The sequence below is a fragment of the Carcharhinus amblyrhynchos genome, chromosome 34 (assembly GCF_965287045.1).
Source record: "Carcharhinus amblyrhynchos chromosome 34, sCarAmb.v2.hapA, whole genome shotgun sequence".
In the NCBI taxonomy this organism is placed as follows: domain Eukaryota; kingdom Metazoa; phylum Chordata; class Chondrichthyes; order Carcharhiniformes; family Carcharhinidae; genus Carcharhinus; species Carcharhinus amblyrhynchos.
In genome coordinates, this window is record NC_137357.1 from 6,016,649 (window position 1) to 6,038,013 (window position 21,365).

A 21,365-nucleotide genomic window follows, 5' to 3' on the forward strand; every position below is an offset into this window, starting at 1 on the left:
TTCCAGAGGTACTGTCACACTCCTTTGGTGCAAAGCAATGAAACTAAACTAACTTAAAGGGGAACAGCCAAAACAAAGACAAATCACAGATGAAATTTAAAACATTAAATCTAAGTCTGATTAAGAGGGTCAGAAACATACTCCAATGCCTGTGGTGCACAATCATAGAATGCCTACAGTGCAGAAGGAGTCTGTACCAACAACAGGCCCTATCCCCATAAACCCACATATTTATCCTCCTAATCCCCCCAGAAATGAGGGTCGATTTAGCACGACCAATCAACCTAACCTGCACATATTTGGACTGTGGGTGGAAACTGGAACACATGGAGGAAACCCACACAGACACGGGGAGGATGCGCAGACTCCACACAGTCAGTGAGCCAAGTCAGGAATCAAACCCAGGTCCCTGGAGCTGTGAGGTAGTAGTGCTAACTACTGTGCTGTCCAATGGGTATGAAAGGTTATGCCCCAGGCAACATAACACAAGGCCACCAATAATCAGGCAATTAAAACCAGGGGGTTCACAGAAAGGTTACAGGAGATTACAGAGTTAGGGAGTGACTAGGCTATAGAGAGAATTGAGAACAAGATTGAGAATTTTAAAACCAAGGAGTTGCTTAAAGTTCTAAAGGTGTGAAAGCAGGGTGAAGTGACCAGATGTACAGAAGGTAGAGAGCGCTTTGGGCAACACAGTGGCATAGTGGTTAGCACTGCTGTCTCATAGCGCCAGGGACCTGGGTTCGATTCCCATTACTGTCTGTGCAGAGTCTGCATGTTCTCCCGGTGTCTGCGAGGGTTTCCTCCAGGTGCTCCAGTTTCCTAACACTCCAAAGACAGGCCGGTTAGGTGCTAAATTCTCCCTCAGCGTACACAAACAGGGTGCCAGAGTATGGCGACTGGGGGAATTTCACTGTAATTTCGTTGCAGTGTGAATGGAAGCTGACTTGTGACTGGTAAATAAACTTTAAAAACTTTTTCATCCTTTCAGGTGAGAACTGCTGTCATGCCCCCAGTAGACACAAAGAGCTGGGGGGAGGGTCACGCGCAAGCTGCAAAACACCGGATCCTGAATCCAAGGCGGACCCAAGCTCAAGCTCGTTTCAAAGACATGAAATTAGGCTTTGTTGAACAAAATATTGGTGTTCTCAGCCTGTTGGGAGGGAGCTTTCCTCACCATGGGACATATCACAGAGATGTTCAGGACAAATATTAGCCCAGTCCAGTGCAGGTAGGTTCAGAGATGCTCAAGTGACAATGTCCGTCACTCAAATGGCTCCAAACTCCATTGGGAGGAGAAGAGGAAGTGCTCTCTCCATGCATGTACACTAATCAGTGCTAGCTCTTATCCAAGCTCCATCCCTGACAATGCAGTGGAAGGCATGCGTGAGTGTCACGATGTGAGGTGCTACTGGTGTTAGTGTGAGTGGGACAGAGTGAATTTTGTTTTATTCATCCGTGGGACATGGGCGTCGCTGGCTGGGCCAGCATTTATTGCCCAATCCGAGTTGCTCGAGGGCAGTTAAGATTCAACCACATTGCTGTGGCTCTGGAGTCACATGTAGGCCAGACCAGGTAAGGACAGCAGATTTCCTTCCCTAAAGGACATTAGTGAACCAGATGGGTTTTTCTGACAATCAATGGGTTCAGGGTCATCAGTAGATTCTTAATTCCAGATTTTTTTAAATTGAATTTGATTATTGTCACATGTATTAGTGAAAAGTATTGTTTCTTGCGCACTACACAGACAAAGTATACCATTCATAGAGAAGGAAAGGAGAGGGTGCAACATGTAGTGTTACAGTCACAGCTAAGGTGCACAGAAAGATAGAATCATAGAACCCGACAGTGCACAAACAGGCCCTTTGGCCCATCGAGTCTGCACCAAACACAATCCCACCCAGGCCCTACCCCCACATCCCGACATATTATACCCACTGATCCATCGAACCTACACATCCCTAGACACTAAGGGGCAATTTCTGAGCATGGCCAATCAACTTAAGACCAACTTAATATGAAGCAGGAATGTGGCAGGAATCGAACCCAGGTCCCCAGGACATTAGCTGAGTTTCTGGATTAGTAGTCTTGTGATAGTACCACTAGGCCATCGCCTCCCCATGACACGTGTGATTAAATGGCAGGGTTAACGTGTGGGGTGCAGTGCATAAATAAGGACCCTTGAACCAGAGGGGCAATTGGGCGTTTGATTTCTTCCTCCAGCCCTGGTGAGTACAGTGGGTGATTGGGGCTTGGTGTCAGTTAGGACTCTGGTGCCAGAGCTTTGGAATACCTCAAGTGAACAGAGGGTAGAACTTGGGAAGGCAGCCAGGAAACATTGGAGTAAGTCAAATCACAAAGGATGAATGTTTCAGCAGTAGATAAGCTGAGGCAGGGACAGAGGTTGTTGAGTTAGAATCATAGCATCCCTACAGTGCAGGAGGAGGCCATTAGGCCCATCAAGTCTGCACTGACCATAATCCCACCCAGCCCCTATCTCCATAGTGTCACATATTTATATTATTGTATTTAACATATTATATTAGACCCTCTGACACAAATGGGCAATTTAGCACGGCCAATCCACCTAACCTGCACATCTTTGGACTGTGGGAGGAAACCTACGCAGAAGCAGGAGAGAATGTGCAGACTCTGCACAGACAGTGACCTGAGCCAGGTATCAAACCCAGGTTTCTGGCGATGTGAAGCAGCAGTGCTAACCACTGTGACACCATGTCGCCCCAGGTTATAGCGGATATATAGTTTGAAGCAGATCTCAGGGTTAGATATAACTCTATTATTACAAAAACATCTCAGGCATGAAGAAAGGCTGCCAGATATTTGTTTACAGAAGATGGGCCATTGGCAAAAAAAAAAATCAGCATTTGCTGTCCATCCTTAATTAACCTCGAGAATGTGGTGGTGAGTCACGATTGAACTGCTGTAGGAAGTCTAGTGGCGGTACATTAACCAACGTGAAGGAGCTTCGGAAAGTCAGGAGTTGAGGTATTTGCTGCAGAATTCCCAGCCTCCAACCTGCTCTTGTAGCCACAGTTATTTATACAACTGTTCCAGCTCAGTTTCTGATCAATGGCAGCTCCCATGATATTGATGGTGGGGGAAGCCAGCGATGAAAATCCCATTGGTTAGATCGTTCCTTCTAGGAGACGGTCACTGCCTCGCACTTGTGTGACACACTTGATTGATTTGATTTATTATTGTCACATGTATTGGGATTACTGTAAATTATTGTGTCTTGTGCGTTATACAGACAAAGCATTCCTTTCCTTCTCTATGAATGGTGAGTGTGCAGAATGTAGTGTTACAGTCATAGCTAGGGTTTAGAAAAGATTAACTTAATGCAAGGTAGGTCCATTCAAAAGTCTGATAGCAGCAGGGAAGAGGCTGTTCTTGAGTCATTGGTATGTGAGCTCAGACTTTTATATCTTTTTCCTGATGGAAGAAGGAGGAAGAGAAAATGTCTGGGGTGCGTGGCGTCCTTAATTATACTGACTGCTTTCCCAAGGCAGCAGGAAGTGTAGACAGAGTCAATGGATGGGAGGCTGGTTTGTGTGACGGATTGGACTTCATTCAGGACCCTTTGTTATTTGCTGTTGTCTTTGAAGGCACAATGGTTAGTACTGCTGCCTCACAGTGCCAGGGACCCACATTCAATTCTGGCCCCAGATCACTGTGTGTGTGGAAGGGTCCATTGACTCTGGGGGCAAGACTGGCCAGAAAATCCTGCCCAGGGACACTGGGACACAGAGACAGGGACACAGACTCAGAGGCAGGGTCACAGAGAGAGAGAGACAGACAGAGACGGGGTCACTGGAACATAGGGACAGGGACACAGACTCAGAGGCAGGGACACAGAGAGAGATAGGGACAGGGACACAGACTCAGAGGCAGGGTCACAGAGAGAGAGAGAGACAGACAGAGACGGGGTCACTGGAACATAGGGACAGGGACACAGACTCAGAGGCAGGGTCACACACAGAGAGAGAGAGAGAGAGACAGGGACACAGACTCAGAGGCAGGGTCACAGAGAGAGATAGGGACAGGGACACAGACCCTGGGATATGAACAGAGGCTCGGAGGCAAGGATAGAGGCTTAGGGACAGAGACAGGGAGACGGACTTAGGGACACAGAGACAGGAAAGGGATAAAGACCCAGAGACACAGACACTGGGACAGATACACGGGGTCACGGACAGGAACAGTAGCAGCGGATACTGTTCACCAGAAGTTCCTGTTAACCTGGACTTGAAATCAACTCCGCAAACCTAAGCTCTGTGACCCCCCCCCGGTTCCCCTTGGAAATTAATGTGCGGGGGGGAAGGTTTTCCCGGAGTGATGAACAGCGAAGTGATAGAGAGTGAGCCCGGAGGCCGGGGGGGGGGGGGGAATGGAAAAGCCGCTTACCTGCGGGGCTGGGATCTTGCTGTGCCTCTCTCTCTGCTGGCACTGGGATTGGGAGTTTGCTGTTGGGTAGAGAGGGGGGGGCGCGGTCTCTGAGCGGCTGTGACCCCCCCAGACAGCAGCCTTTATCCCCAAACTCTCTCCAAACTCACTGCTTCCGGGTTCCTGCTCTGCAACTTCATCACATGGGCCAGCTTAACTTAACTCTACACAACTAAACTGATCCAGGTTAAACACCCCGCCAAATCCCACCAATCTGGTTTAGATTTAAACCAACCCCACATAACTAAACTGATCCAGGTTAAAGAAGCTAGCATACCCGCCAGATCTAGATTTAAACTAAATCCCACAACTAAATTGATCCAGGTTAAAGGACCTAACATACCTGCCCCCCCCCAAACCTGGTTTAGATTTAAACTAAATCCCACAACTAAACTGATCCAGGTTAAAGGACCTAACATACCTGCCCCCCCAAACCTGGTTCAGATTTAAACTAATCCCACTTAACTAAACCGATCCAGGTTAAACTCCCCCAGAACACCTAAACCCTGTGGCAAATTAAACAAATCCAGGTTAAAGTCATCTTGGCTCATTTGATTCACTAAACTTAACCTGTGTTAACTAGCCACAGATAACTACATTAATTCAGGTAAAATCTTCCTGACAAACTACATTATCCTGCATAAATGAAGCTAACTTAGGTTATCTAATCCTAGTAACTAAATTGGGCTTGGTTCATCTCCCTAGCCAACTCAGTTAACCTGGTTTATATCTAAACCAGCTCTGGATAATGAAACTGATCAGGTTTACTAGCCCTGTGGCTCACTAAACTAACCCCAGTTAACTACACTGATCTTGGATAATCCAGTAAATTTGAGTTAACTATCACTGGCCTCTTTTCGATAAAAATTTGAGTTAACTATCCCTGGCTAACTAAACTGCATTAAGACCTCTAGTCAGGCTCAACTAGTTTAGGTTATCTAAACCAGTCTTGGCTAACTAAACTGACCTGGGTTAATTAAGCCTAACTAAAGAAGATTAAACTCACCCTGGCTAACTGCATTAATCTGGGTTAATTAATTAACCAGTTTAACTAACCCTGGCTAACAAATCTAATCCTCATTAAAATGTCCTGGCTAAGCTCAACTATTCTAGTTTTATTAAACTAACCATTGATAACAAGCCTCACCTGGATTAACTAAATTACCCTTGGCCTGGCTCAAGTAAGCCATGTTAAAATGAATTAATCCTGCCCAACTATACTAACCCAGGCTATCTAAACTAACTCAATGAGAAAATCTGACCTGAGCTGGCCCTGACCCACTAACCTGGTGTTCCTGAACAGTGACAGGACAATGCAAGTTCAGAATCTTAATGTTTATAGATTCCCTGAAGTGGCTCCATCAACAGGTCCAGGCAGTGGGCAATCAGTGGGGGGCCGTCTGTCCCAACTGTCTGCCCCTCTACCGCAGCTACGTTTGCGGCCAGGTGTCCCTGGAGAGGGAGTACGCGGTGTCCGCGGGCACAGTCGATGCCTTCCGCGCCCATTGGGCACCACAGGGGCTGGGGTGCATTATAGACCCCGACAATCACATTTTGATTTGACATGTCTTAAGTTTCCTTTGTACTTTTTGTTTCTGTTCAGGCTGTTCCCCCTCCTTTTGGGGAGCCGCCCCCTTTTTCTTTGTCCTAACGTAATTTGAGTTTGTTTACTTGGTTTGACCCGAAAGAACACCACCCCCCCACCCCTCAAGCGGCTGTCCCAGATCCAGCAACTAGTGGACCAAAACAGAAAATACTGGAAAATCTCAGCAGGTCTGACAGCATCCATGGAGAGAGGACAGAGCCAATGTTTCAAGTCTGGATGACCCTCCGTCAGAGCTATTTTACATTCAGACTCAAAACGTTGGTTCTATTCTCTCTCTCTCCACAGATGCTGTCAGACTTGCAAGTAAAAGTAAAGTTTATTTACTTGTGACATTAACATTGCAATGAAGTAACTGTGAAAATCCCCTCGTTGCCAAACTCTGGTGCCTGTTTGGGTACATTTACGGAGAATTTAGCACCTAACCAGCACATCTTTCGGACTGTGGGAGGAAACTGGAGCACCCGGAGGAAACCCATGCAGATACGGGGAGAACATGCAGACTCCGCACAGACAGTGACCCAAACTGGGAGTTGAACCCAGATCCTGCGGCAGCAGTGCTAACCACTGTACCACTGCCCCGCCCAAGTGCAGGAGATGGGCATCTCATTGCATGTTCATTAAAAGGGAGCAAGTTGTTTTAATCCTTCAGAGTTAGTCCAGAGATTGTGCGTTTGGTGCAGTTTTGCAAGAGCATTCTGAACTGCTTCACGGGACTTCAGCATTAAGAGTTTGCCTGTGATTTCCACTGGAGGGAACGGTGGACGGGTTAGACATGAGACATCCCTCATGGAGGCACAGCCTATTCCAACACAGGCTGCTGCTGGGAGATAGTTTATTCCCACACAACTTCCCAAGTGTGAACCATGCCTCAGCCCCAGCATCGGATAGGATAGGGTGCCTCACCCCTCCCCCACTACAACCTGCAGTTTAATTATAAATACATTTTATAATTATAATAAATTATAAATAATTTATTAATTGTAAAACATTAAAATTATAAATAAAATAGCAAACAAAAACCATAAGACCATAGACCACAACATATCGGAGCAGAATTAAACCCATCGAACCTGCTCAGCCATTCGACCCTGTTTCATGATCAAGTTTCTCAACCCGATTCTCCCACCTTTGATCCCCTTACCATCAAGAATATACCTGTCTCTGTCTTAAACATACTCAGTGACCTGGCCTCCTCCGTGGCAATGAATTCCATGGATTCACCAAACTGCTGTGGCTGAAGAAATTCCTCCTCATCCCGGTTCCAGGGAATGCTGAAAATGCTGGAAAATCTCAGCAGGTCTGACAGCACCTGTGGAGGGAGAATAGAGGCAACATTTCGAGTCTGGATGACCCTTCTTCAGAGCAGTGCTACGGGCAGCGTTTCTCCTGTTCAGGACAGTGTGTCTTGTGATAGTAAGTAAAGGACGCACAGAAATAATAAGGTGCACGTATTTAACACATTCTGTGATCTTACCTTCTGCCACTATTCACACCTTCCAATGGCACCACTAACAGCCTTCCTATCTTATGTCCATGACATCTTTGTCAGTATCACCCTAACTTCATAGAATCCCTACAGTGCAGAAGGAGGCCATTCAGCCCATCACTTCTGCACCAATATCAATCCCACCTAAGTCCTATTCTTGTAACCCCATTTAATCCCCCTGACACTAAGGGACAATCCCACCCAGATCTGCTTCCCATAACCCCAAGTATTTACCCCACTAATCCCCCTAATCTACAGATCTTGGGACACGAAGAGACAGTTCAGCATGGCCAATTAATCTAACAGGCACATCTTTAGACGCTAAGGAGCAATTTAGCACGGCCAATCCACCTAACCTGCACATCTTTGGACGCTAAGGGGCAATTTAGCATGGCCTATCCACCTAACCCACACATCTTTGGACACTAAGGAGCAATTTAGCATGGCTAATCCACCTAACCCGCACATCTTCACACACGAAGGAGCAATTACCATGGCCAATCCACCTAACCTGCACATCTTTGGAGTGTGGGAGGAAACTGGAGCACCCAGAGGAAACCCACACAGACACGGGAAGAATGTGCAAACTCCACACAGACAGTCACCTGAGGCCAGAATTGAGCCCAGGTCCTTGCACTGTGAGGCAGTGGTGCTAACCACTATACCACTGTCCGACTTGTCACCGACTTTTCATTCTGCTCCAGCTCCCTCTCCAAATAAATAATTCATCGCATTTCAATTTCTTTTCAGTTCTGTAGCGATAGATATGAAATGTTAACTGTGTTTCTGCCTTCATGGATGCTGCCAGGCCTGCTGAGTTAAATCTGTTTTTTTTCAGATTTCCAGTGTCCGCGCTATCATAAAATCATAGAATCCCTACAATGAAGAAGACCACTCAGCCCATCGAGTCTGCACCGAACACAATCCCACCCAGGCCCTATTCCCGTAACCCCACATATCTACCCTGCTAATCCTCCTGACGCTAGGGTCAATTTATCACGGCCAATCCACCTAACTCACACATCTTTGGGCAGTGGAAGGAAACCATAGCACCCGGAGGAAAGTATTTTGCTTTTACTTGGGAGCACATGTTAGTTTAGTCATAGGATGTTCCCAACAGAAACAGCTGGCATTTACATGGCACCTTTCATACAGTTAAACTTTCCAAGATAACTTGGAAGGAGCATTATTGAACAAAATGGACACTGAGTGACGGAGGGAATAATGTGACCAAAGGCTTGGTGAAAAGAGGCAGATTTTACCGAGCATTGGAAAGGAAAAGGGAGAGATGGAAAGGGATTCCAGACCGAAGGGCGTGAATGCCAGGTTGGGGAAATAATGATGGACAGAAATAGACATTTTTTTGGCAAGTTACTCATAGTTAAAAGTTTGACTCATAGTTCAAAAAGATTCTTCATTTGTAAAGTCATGGCAGCATTTACCGAACTATGAGGACGATTTTTAAAATATTCTTTCATGGGATGTGGGTGTTGCTGGCTGAGCCAACATTTGTTGCCCATCGCGAATTGCATTTGAACTGAGTGGCTTACTGGAGCATGTCAGAGGGCAGTTGAGAGTCAACCACATTGCTGTGGCTCTGGAGTCACATGTAGGGCAGACCAGGTAAGGAAGGCAGATTTCCTTCCCCAAAGAACAGTATAATATGTCGGGATATGGGGGTAGGACCTGTGTTCGGTGCAGACTCGATGGGCCGAAGGGCCTCTTTCTGCACTGTAGGGCTCTATGATTCTATGATTCTAAGGCTTACATTAACACTGCAACGAAGTTACAGTGAAATTCACCTCATCGCCACACTCCGGCACCTGTTCGGGTCAATGCACCTAACCAGCACGTCTTTCAGACTGTGGGAGGAAACTGGAGCACCCAGCACCTGGACGAAATCCACGCTAACTCCACGCAGACAGTGACCCCCAAGCCGGGAATTGAACTGGCACTGTGAGGCAGCTATGTTAACCACTGTGCCACTGTGCCGCTCACTGACCATAGCTTCCGGCTACAACATGCAGGTAAATGTGTATGTCGCCACACCGAGGGGTGGGAGGGGAGGAGAAGGGCACCTCAGTTGGCTGAATGGCCAGTGTGGCTGGAGGGCATTTGGGAGCCACGGTGGAGGTGATGACACTGTGGGTCACTGTGAGTTTCAGGTGATAATGTCTAATCGAACCACACAAGCTTTGGACCAGTGCTAACTTTGGTCTATCTTGGCACAGCGAGATGGAAGGCAGATGCGTGGAGATCCGCACAGCTCACAGTGACTTTTGTTGATCTATCACCAACTGCTGAGCCAGACAACTTCTGGCAGAGGGCAGGAAGCCAGACCACTGAAGGGAGTGGCTGACAGGGTGAGTACATAACATATTCACACTTGTATAACTTGTAAGGAGAGGCTGAATAGACTGGGTCTTTTTTCTCTGGAGTGTAGAAGGTTGAGGGGTGACCTTATAGAGGTCTGTAAAATAATGAGGGGCACAGATCAGCTAGATAGTCAACATCTTTTCCCAAAGGTAGGGGAGTCTAAAACTAGAGGGCCATAGGTTTAAGGTGAGAGGGGAAAGATACAAAAGTGTCCAGAGGGACAATTTTTTCACGCAGAGGGTGGTGAGTGTCTGGAACGAGGTAGTAGTAGAGGTGGGTACAATTTTGTCTTTTAAAAAGCATTTGGACAATTACATGGGTAGAATGGGTGTAGAGGGATATGGGCCAAATGCAGGCAATTGGGACTAGCTTAGGGATTAAAAAAGGGGCGGCATGAACAAGTTGGGCTGAAGGGCCTGTTTCCATGTTGTAAACCTCTGTGTTTTTATGACTCTATAATGCAACACCAGCCCAATCTCATTCCTGCCTATATTAAGCAAAGAAGCAAATGTTCAGGATTGAGGCTGGTTTGATGATAACAATGGCTAACTTGTGCTTATGCACATTTAGTGTGTTATTAGGGCTTCGATCCCCACTCATCCACTCCCATTCTGGTATCCCATCAATCGCTACATTGATTGACAGCGGTGCGACGATACTATGCTATTTTGATATATTTTGAGTTTAATCAGGGGAACTGCTTTATGGTGCAGTGTTTTTCGACAGTCAGTTTGTCTGGAAGGAATGCAGCAGATGCTGAGAAAGCAGGATAATTACTCATTTTAGCCATGGAAGTGTTTAGCAGAAGGTTTAATGGAGTGATTTTTGATTAAAGTAATAAGGTGAGTTAGGCATACAGGAACAGAGTCATGTGATACTAGGAATGGGAGGAGCTAGGCTTGTAGCAGAAAAGCAATTTCATTTTCATTTTTAAGAAGGGCAGTTGATGACTGCGGCAGAAGCTTGGATGCTGTCTCTCTAAAAGCACCAAAGCTATTAACCTCAGTCAAAGCAAGTATGCCTGAATTTGCTAACTGTTTTTAAAGAACAAAAAACAGTACAGCATAGGAACAGACCCTTCGCTGCACCAGCCAGCGCCAACACACAATGCCTTTCTAAATGAAAAACCTTTTGCCTCTACTTGGTGCATAATCCCACTATTCCCTACCTATTCAAAGTTTATTTATTAGTCAGAACATAAGAACATAAGAACATAAGAAATAGGAGCAGGAGTAGGCCATCTAGCCCTTCGAGCCTGCCCCGCCATTCAATAAGATCATGGCTGATCTGTTGTGGCTCAGTTCCACTTTCCCGCCCTCTCCCCATAACCCTTAATCCCCTCTCTTATCAAAAACCCATCAACCCGCTTCTTAAAAATATTTAGCGAGGCAGCCTCCACCACTTCAACGGGCAGAGAATTCCAGAGATTCACCACCCTTTGAGTGAAGAAGTTCCTCCTCAACTCCGTTCTAAACCGCCTCCCCTTTATCTTGAGGCTGTGCCCCCTAGTCCTACTGTCTTTTTTGAGCGGGAAGAGTCTCTCCACCTCTATCCTATCCATCCCATTCATCATCTTATACGTCTCAATGAGATCTCCCCTCATTCTTCTAAACTCTAACGAGTACAAGCCTAGTTTATTCAGCCTCTCCTCATAGCTCAATCCCCTCAACTCCGGTATCAGCCTAGTAAACCTCCTCTGCACTCCCTCCAGGGCCAAAATATCTTTGCGCAGGTGCGGCGCCCAAAACTGCACACAGTACTCCAGCTGCGGCCTCACCAATGCCCTATACAGCTGCAGCAAGACCTCCCTACTTTTATATTCAATCCCCCTCGCTAAGTAAGGCTTATATTAATGATGCAGTGAAGTTACTGTGAAATTTCCCTATTCATGATTCTATCAAGATGCCTCTTAAATGTTGCTGTTGTATCTGCTTATATTACTTCATCTGATAGAGCATTCCAGGTTCTTACCATCCTCTGTGTAAAAAAACCTGCCTCTCACCTCTCCCTTAAACTTTCCCCCTTTTACCTTAAACCTAAGTCCCCTACTAATTGACATTTCTACCCTGGGAAAAAGACTCTGACTATCCACTCTATCCATGCCTCTTGTAATTTTGTAAACTTCTATCAGGTTGTCCCTCAGCATCTGAAATTCAAGTGAAAATAAACCAGGTTTGTCCAATCTCTCCTCATAGCTAAAACCCTCCCCAAAGCGGGCAACATCCTGGTGAGCCTTTTCTGTACCTCTGCAAAGTCTCCACATCCATCTGGTTGTGTGGCAACTCAAACTGTTCCAAATGTGGCCTAACTAAAGTTCTATACAGCTGCAACGTGACTTGCCAATTTTTATACTCTGTGCCCTGACTGATGAAGGCAAGCATGCCATATGCCTTCTTGACTACCTTATCCACTTGTGCTTAAAAGAGTTCAGAGAAGAGTTTAAGTCTATAAGAGAAATATTGCTCAATCAGAACTGAATAAGTTAGAAGTTAGGTTACTTTTTATGTTCAAAGTGTATTTAGTGGTTTCATTTTGTTCGAGGGTTCTTAAAATGTGTTATGAATAAAACTTGTTTAGATAAAAAGATCGCTAATTTTGCCACTCCTGAGGTGGAACATCCTTTTGTCATATTTACGTCAAAATAGAAAGATTGTTGGAGTCGAGTCTGGCTTCATAGTGGCACGGTGGCACAGTGGTTAGCACTGTTGCCTCACAGCTCCAGGGAGCCAGGTTCAATTCCTGGCTTGAGTCATTGTCTGTGTAGAGTTTGCATGTTCTCCCCGTGTCTGCGTGGGTTTGCTCCGGTTTTGACCCACAGTCCAAAGATGTGCAGATTCAGTTGACCAGCCATACTAAATTGCTCCCTAGTGTCCCAGGATGTGTACGTCAGGGGGATTAGCAGGATAAATATGTGAGGTTATGGGGATAGGGCCTGGGTGGGATTGTTGTTGGTATAAGCTCGATGGGCCAAATGGCCTCCTTCTGCATAGTAGAACATAGAACACTACAGCACAAACAGGCCCTTCGGCCCACGAGTTGCGCCGATCACATCAACACCTACCAACCTACAGACCTATCTATAACCCTCAATCTCATTAAACCCCATATACTCATCCAGAAGTCTTTTAAAAGACCCCAGCGAGTTCGCCTCCACCACCACTGACGGCAGCCGATTCCATTCACTCACCAGCCTCTGAGTGAAAAACTTACCCCTAACATCACTTCTGAACTTCCCTCCTTGCACCTTAAATCTGTGTCCTCTCGTAGCAACCATTTCAACCCAGGGAAATAGCCTCTGAGAGTCCACCCTATCTATTCCTCTCAACATTTTGTAAACTTCTATCAGGTCGCCTCTCAACCTTCGTCTCTCCAGGGAAAAGAGTCCCAGCTCCCTCAACCTAACTTCATAAGGCATGCCTCCCAGTCCAGGCAACATCCTTGTAAATCTCCTCTGTACCCTCTCAATAGCTTCTACATCTTTCCTATAGTGAGGCGACCAGAACTGCGCACAATACTCTAAAAGAGGCCTGACAAGGGTCTTATAAAGTTGCAGCATTACCTCCCGACTCCTAAACTCAAACCCTCGATTAATGAAGGCCAGTACACCATACGCCTTCTTGACCACCTCCTCCACCTGCGAGGCCGATTTAAGAGTCCTGTGGACCCGGACCCCTAGATCCTTCTGCTCTTCAACACTACTCAGACTTCTGCCCTTGATAGTGTACTTGTTCATCCCGTTGGTTCTGCCAAAATGGACGACTACACATTTATCCGCGTTGAAGTCCATCTGCCACTTCTCCGCCCAGTCCTGCATCCTATCTATGTCCTGCTGCAACTTTTGCCATCCTTCCAGACCATCCACAACACCACCGACCTTAGTGTCATCAGCAAACTTACTTACCCATCCCTCCACTTCCTCATCCAGGTCATTTATGAAAATGACAAACAACAAGGGTCCCAGAACAGATCCTTGAGGCACTCCGCTGGTGACTGACCTCCATTCAGAAAAAGCCCCATCCACAACCACTCTCTGCCTTCTGCAGGCAAGCCAATTCTGGATCCACAAGGCCAAAGGCCCTTGGATCCCACGCCCTCTCACCTTCTCAAGAAGTCTTGCATGGGGGACCTTATCAAACGCCTTGCTGAAGTCCATGTACACTACGTCCACGGCACTTCCTTCGTCAATGTGTTCAGTCACATTATCGAAGAACTCAACTAGGCTTGTAAGGCACAACCTGCCCTTGACAAATCCATGCTGACTATTCCTGATCATGTCAAACCTCTCCAAATGTTCGTAAATCTTGTCCCTCAGAAGCCTCTCCATCAGCTTACCAACTACTGAGGTCAGACTCACCGGTCGGTAATTTCCCGGGCTATCTCTGTTCCCTTTCTTGAAAATAGGAACTACATCCGCAATCCTCCAATCCTCCGGAACCTCTTCCGTCTCCATTGACGACGCAAAGATCATCGCCAGGGGCTCTGCAATCTCTTCCCTCGCCTCCCACAGTATCCTGGGGTACATCCCATCTGGTCCAGGCGACTTATCTACCTTGATAGAATTCAAAAGTTCCAACACATCCTCCTCCTTAATATTCACGTACTCAATCTTTTCCATCTGCTGCAAATCCATAACAAAATCTCCCAGATCAGCTTCCACTGTGAATACTGAGGCGAAGTACTCGTTAAGCACCTCTGCCATTTCTTCTGGTTCCATACAAACTTTTCCCCCCTCACCTTTTATAGGTCCTATCCCTTCTCTTCTTATCCTTTTACCTTTCACATATTTATAGAAGGCCTTGGGATTCTCCTTAATCTTACCCGCCAAGGTCTTCTCATGACCCCTTCTGGCTCTCCTAATTTCCCTTTTAAGTTCCTTCCTACAGTCCTTATACTCCTCAAGATCTTTAACCTCTCCTAATTCCCTGAACCTCTTATACACCTTCCCTTTCCTCCTGACTAGGTTCAACACAGCCTTTGTGCACCACAGTTCCCGCGACCTACCAAAACCCCCTTGTCTCATCGGAACGTTGTCATTCAGAGCTCCAGACACACATTCCTTGAATATCTGCCACCTTCCTTCGGTACTTTTCCCTAAGAACTCCTCCTTCCAGTTTATTTGTCCAAGTATCTTCCTGACTTCTTCGTATCTCCCCTTACCCCAGACAAACACCTTCCTAGCCTGCCTGATCCTATCTCGTTCCAATGCAATTGTGAAGGAGATAGAATTATGGTCACCATTTCCAAGATGCTCTCCTACCGAAAGATCCATCACCTGCCCTGGTTCATTCGCCAGTACCAGGTCAAGAACAGCCTCTCCCCTCGTAGGCTTATCCACATACTGTGTCAGGAAACCTTCCTGAACACACCTAACAAACTCCTCCCCATCCAAACCCCTTACCCTAGGGATATTCCAGTCGATGTTTGGGAAATTGAAGTCTCCCATCACAACAACTCTGTTATTAAAACATCTCTCCAGAATCTGTTTCCCTATTTGCACTTCAACTTCCCTGTCACTATTGGGCAGCCTATAGAATACACCCAGCAAAGTTTTCGACCCTTTGCTGTTTGTAACTTCCACCCACAGAGATTCTGTAGACAGTCCCTCCACAACATCCTCTTTCTCTGCAGCCATGACACTGTCCCTGATCAACAGTGCCACTCCACCACCCCTTCTGCCACCCTCCCTGTCCTTCCTAAGCACCTGAAGCCTGGCACCTGAAGTACCCAGTCCTGTCCCCGAGACATCCAAGTCTCCGTAATGGCCACTACATCACAATCCCAAACAGCAATCCACGCCCTAAGCTCATCTACCTTATTCACTACACTCCTTGCATTAAAATATATACACTTCAGCCCCTCAGTCTGGGCATTTCCCATCTCCACCGCCTGTCTAACCTCCCTCCCATACTGCCTGCGGTCCTCCCCTACCTGGGAGCGAACCTCCTCCGTCCCAGTCTCCCCATCACAGTTCCCTCCCCCCAACCTTTCTAGTTTAAAGTCCCCCCGGTAGCCTTACCCAGTCTTCCCGCCAAGACATTAGTCCCCCTGGTATTTAAGTGCCACCCGTCCTTACTATACAGGTCCCACCTACCCCTAAAGAGGTCCCAGTGATCTAGGAACCGAAATCCCTGCCCTCTACACCAGTCCCTCAGCCACGCATTCACCCTCCACCTCATTTCATTTCTTCCCTCATTCTCCCGTGGCACAGGCAGCAATCCTGAGATTACTACCTTCGCTTTTCTCTTCCTCAGCTGCCTACCCAGTTCCCTATAGTCCCTTTTCACGAGTGCCTCCCTCTTCTTGCCTACGTCAGTAGTACCTATATGTACTACAACCTCTGGTTCCTCACCCTCCCCTTTCAGGATGTCTGGGACACGCCCAGAGACATCCCGGATCCCAGCTCCAGGGAGACAAACCACCATCCGCGACTCACGTCTACGTCCACAAAAACGCCTGTCCGCCCCCCTCACTGTGGAGTTTCTATGATTCTATAATATACCTTGGGGTTTCTGACCTGGCACCCTAACAAGAACTGGAGGCTAGTTCTAAGATTGACAACTATAATTTCTCATTTGGCTTCTTGAACTTAAAGAAATTGGGTGTTGAGGAACTGATGTTTTCTTTCAGGTTAGTTCAAATAGGGAGCGCCTGGTGGAGATATGTCTCTATCAATCGTTAAAGATTTTCTGAATGTGGAAGAATTCATTCAGAGTTTTTGTACAAAAGGTGACGAAAACAAAACTTTTGGATTCGGCAAAACGACCAAAGTGGACTTTGTCCAGAAGGATGAGGTCATTTCAGCGATCGCTCAGCATTTAACATTGCCAGAAACACAGTCTGAAGCATTGGAATTGGCAAATGAGCAAGAAATAAAACAGCTTGAGCAGGAAAAGGAATTGAGATGGCGTGAGTTGCAATTAAGAGCAAAAGAAAGAGATTGAGAGGAACATAAGAACATAAGAAATAGGAGCAGGAGTAGGCCATCTAGCCCTTCGAGCCTGCCCCGCCATTCAATAAGATCATGGCTGATCTGTTGTGGCTCAGTTCCACTTTCCCGCCCTCTCCCCATAACCCTTAATCCCCTCTCTTATCAAGAACCCATCAACCCGCTTCTTAAAAATATTTAGCGAGGCAGCCTCCACCACTTCAACGGGCAGAGAATTCCAGAGATTCACCACCCTTTGAGTGAAGAAGTTCCTCCTCAACTCCGTTCTAAACCGCCTCCCCTTTATCTTGAGGCTGTGCCCCCTAGTCCTACTGTCTTTTTTGAGCGGGAAGAGTCTCTCCACCTCTATCCTATCCATCCCATTCATCATCTTATACGTCTCAATGAGATCTCCCCTCATTCTTCTAAACTCTAACGAGTACAAGCCTAGTTTATTCAGCCTCTCCTCATAGCTCAACCCCCTCAACTCCGGTATCAGCCTAGTAAACCTCCTCTGCACTCCCTCCAGGGCCAAAATATCCTTGCGCAGGTGCGGCGCCCAAAACTGCACACAGTACTCCAGCTGTGGCCTCACCAATGCCCTATACAGCTGCAGCAAGACCTCCCTACTTTTATATTCAATCCCCCTCGCTATGAAGGCCAGCATCCCATTCGCCTTCCTGACCACCTGCTGCACCTGCAAGCTGGGTTTTTGCGACTCATGCACAAGGACCCCGAGGTCCCTCTGCACCGTCGCCTGCTGCAGTTTTTCGCCCCGTAAGTAATAGTCCTTCCTACCATTCTTCCTACCAAAGTGGACCACCTCACAAAAAGGGAAAAAGAGAGTGCATTTGAGCTTCAAAAAGTGGCCGTGCCAAATTGCCCCTTAGCATCAGGGAGATTGGCTCGGGTAAATACATGGGGTTATGGGGATAGGGCTGGGTGGGATTGCTTTCATTGCAGACTCAATGGGCCAAATGGCTTCCTTCTGCACTGTAAATTCCATGAGTCTGTGAACTGGAAAGAAAATTTCTTCAATTCCAAATGGTAGAAGAACAAAAGGTCAAACTGCGAGATTAGCAGAAAAACAGCAGATGATTTTGAATTGGTTCATAAATCGAAGTTTGGTTTTTGACATCAATTTCAACCTATGAGGGATAGGATCTAAGGGCAGCATGATGGCAGAGTGGTTAGCACTGCTGCCTCACAGGGCCAGGGACCCGGGTTCGATTCCTGGCTTGGGTCACTGTCTGTGCATGTTCTCCCCATGTCTGTGCAGGTTTCCTCCTGGTGCTGTGGTTTCTTCCCGCAGTCCGAAAGGCATGCTGGTTAGGTGCTAAATTCTCCCTCGCTTGTACCTGAACAGGTGCCGGAGTGTGGCTACTGGGGAGATTTCACAGTAACTCCATTGTAGTGTTAATATAAGTCCACTTATGACACTAATAAATAAACTTAAACTTCAGGTGTAAGTTGATAAGCAAGTGCCAGATCTGTTTAAGCATTTTATTTGTGTGGGTAAGTTTACTCATGTGTACACAGAAGAGTAGGGAAGGAAGTTAAGATCTTAAAGGATACGGGATCAAGTCAATCTTTAATGGTGAGAGATGAGGAGATATGCAGTTCGGAAGAGATATTGCCTGGAAAGGTGGAAATATGTGAAATTGATGGTTAAAAGAATAGTGTTCCATCATGTAATTGGGGTGGCATGGTGGCACAATGGTTAGCATTGCTGCCTCACAGCCCAGGGACCCGGGTTCGATTCCCAGCTTGGGTCGCTGTCTGTGGGGAGTTTGCACATGCCCCCCGTGTCTGCGTGTGTTTCCTCCAGGTGCTCCGGTTTCCTGTCACAGTCCAAAGATGTGCTGGTTAGGTGGATTGGCCATGCTAAATTGTCCCTTAGTGTGAGGGGGACTAGCTAGGGTAAATGCATGGGGCCTGGGTGGGATTGTGGTCGGTGCAGACTCGATGGGCTGAATGGCCTCATTTCTGCACAGTAGGATCCTATGATTCTGTGTAAGATGAGGTTGGAGTGTCCGGTGAAAGTGGTGGTAGGACTAACAGAAAAATGATCTTTTTCACAGATATAATTATCTTGCGTAACGATATAGCTGAAGTGGGACTGGTTGAAAAGCCAGTGGAGAAACCATTGAAGTGTTTCAGGGAACATATAGTGGAGACCAGCATAACTGCATAGCTTAGTGGGTAGCACCCTCAACTTTGAGAGTCATACAGTATAGCCCCAGAGAACACAGCACAACTGCCGGGCTGACATTCCCGTGCAATACTGAGGGAGAGCTGCACTGCCAGAGAGCCAGTGTGGGTTATGTTGATTGGCCATGCTAAATTGACCCGAGTATCAGGGGATTAGCAGGGTAAACGTGCGTGGCTACAGGAGTAGGGCCTGGGTGGGATTATGGTCGGTGTGGACTCAGTGGGCCGAAGAGCAGCACTTTGCAGGGGACAGTACTGAGGGATGGTCCCCAGATGGTGAAAGGTAATATGCAAGTACAGAACAATGTGGGGAGGTGATGGCCCAAGTGGTATCATTGCTAGGCTATTAATCCAAAATCTCAGCAAATGTTCTGGGGACCCGGGTTCGAATCCCTCCATGGCAGATGGTGGAATTTTAATTCAATTAAAAATATCTGGAATTAAGAATCTACTGATGACCGTGAAACCATTGTCAGAAAAACCCCATCTGATTCACTAGTGTCCTTTAGAGAAAGAAATCTGCCATCCTTACCCCGTCTGGCCTCCAGGACCACAGCAATGTGTGATTGACTCTCAACTGCCCTCGGGCAACTTAGGGATAGGCAATAAATGCTGGCCCAGCCAGCAATGCCCATGTCCCACAAATGAATGAAAAAAAGAATGAATGAAACAAACCAATTAAATCATCACCAAACTTTTTTGCATTCTTTAAGGTTTTTGGGCATGAGCATGAGTCAGTAGGAATTGCAAACCTCTGGTAGAGAGCTGCACCCACCTACCAGCTGGTCAATTGCCATCCATCCCCTTCACATTCTTGATCACTTATTAATACTTTAAGCCAAGCTGCAAATCCCTGCAGAAGCCAGTCACAACCTGCAGGAGGTGCAGAGAACATGTCATAACCTTCCTCCCCGATACCGAGCTCTGGTTATTGATCAACACCGATACTGAGCTGCACCTTAGTTTGCCGGAACAGACTTTGCAGCACGTGCCCGTAACTCAGCAAAGGCCACCCGTTACTCAGTGCTGAAAAATCTCCAGGAGTCTGACACTGGCTGAGCAGCAGTTGTATCATTCACCAAGTGTTAGCCTGGGGACAAAGCTGAGCTAACGGTGATTTAGACTGATGACTAAATCACCGTTAACAGGGAAATTCCACCCAGTCCATTACCCAGCCAGTGGAACGACACGTCCCACCTTCAAACAGCTCATCTGGGGGCGGCACAGTGGTTAGCACTGCTGCCTCACAGCGCCATGGGCCTGATTTCAATTCTCAGCTTGGGGCACTGTCTATGCGGAGTCTGCACATTCTCCCCATGTCTGCATGGGTTTCCTCCAGGTGCTCCGGTTTCCTCCCACACTCCAAAGATATGTGGGTTAGGTTGATTGGCCATGCTAAATTGCCCCTTAGTGTGAGGAGGATATGCAGGATAGGTATGTGAGGTTGGGGGAAGAGAGCCTGGGTGGGATTGTGGTTGATGCAGACTCAATGAGCTGAATGGCCTCCTTCTGCACTGTAGGGATTCTATGATTGTCTATTATTGCAACTAAACTTTCCTAGGACCTCCACATGATAAGAAAGTGAATAATCAAGCAGGAAGGCAGGTGGTTAAATGCAAGAGGGTGTGAAAGGAGGAGACAAAAGGATTTAAGGAAGGAATTCTGCATTCTGGGACATAGACAGCTGAAGGCTTGGCTACCAGTGGCGTGGCAAAGAGAGGAGACATGCACAGCAAAGAATTGCACTGTGGCACAGTGGTGAGCATTACTGCCTCACAGCTCCAGGGACCCGGGTTCGATTCCCGGCTCGGGTCACTGTCTTGTTGAGTTTGCGCATTCTCCCCGTGTCTGCATGGGTTTCCTCCGGGCGCTCCAGTTTCCTTACGCACTCCAAAGATGTGCGGGTCAGGTTGATTGGTCAGGCTAAATTAGTGTCAGGGGAATTAGCAGGGTAAATACATGGGGTCATGGGGATAGGGCCTGGGTGGGATTGTGGTCAGTGCAGACTCGATGGCCAAATGGCCTCGTTTCGCACTGTAGGGATTCTGTGATTCTATGATGAAAGCTAACTCAGGGGAATGCAGGCATCTGAAGCTGGCGAGTATAAAGATAAGGAAGCATAGAATGGTTACAGCACAGAAGGGAGGCCATTCCATCCATCTTACTCAGGCCTGCTCTTGGCGAGAGCAAAGTCTCACTCCTCCCACCATTTCCCTGTAACCCTGCAAAGATCTTCTCTTCAGATAATAATTCAATTTCCTTTCAAAAGCCACAACTGAAATTGCCTCTATCCCAAT

General features: G+C 47.0%; 1 protein-coding gene across 3 annotated transcripts in view; it reads right to left on the bottom strand.

Moving 5' to 3' along the window:
- ikbkb (inhibitor of nuclear factor kappa B kinase subunit beta) overlaps positions 1–21,365 on the bottom strand; it is a 190,000-nt gene that overhangs the window by 78,133 nt on the left and 90,502 nt on the right. Inside the window, exon 1 of one of the 3 annotated variants that reach the window (XM_080217092.1) lies at positions 7,247–7,298. The exons of 1 other annotated variant lie outside the window; for it this stretch is intronic. The gene's annotated coding sequence lies outside the window, so the exon portion shown is untranslated. Of the gene's footprint in view, positions 1–4,425; positions 4,579–7,246; positions 7,299–21,365 lie in introns of those variants that run through there. One more of the 3 variants, XM_080217090.1, reaches the window with a different exon arrangement.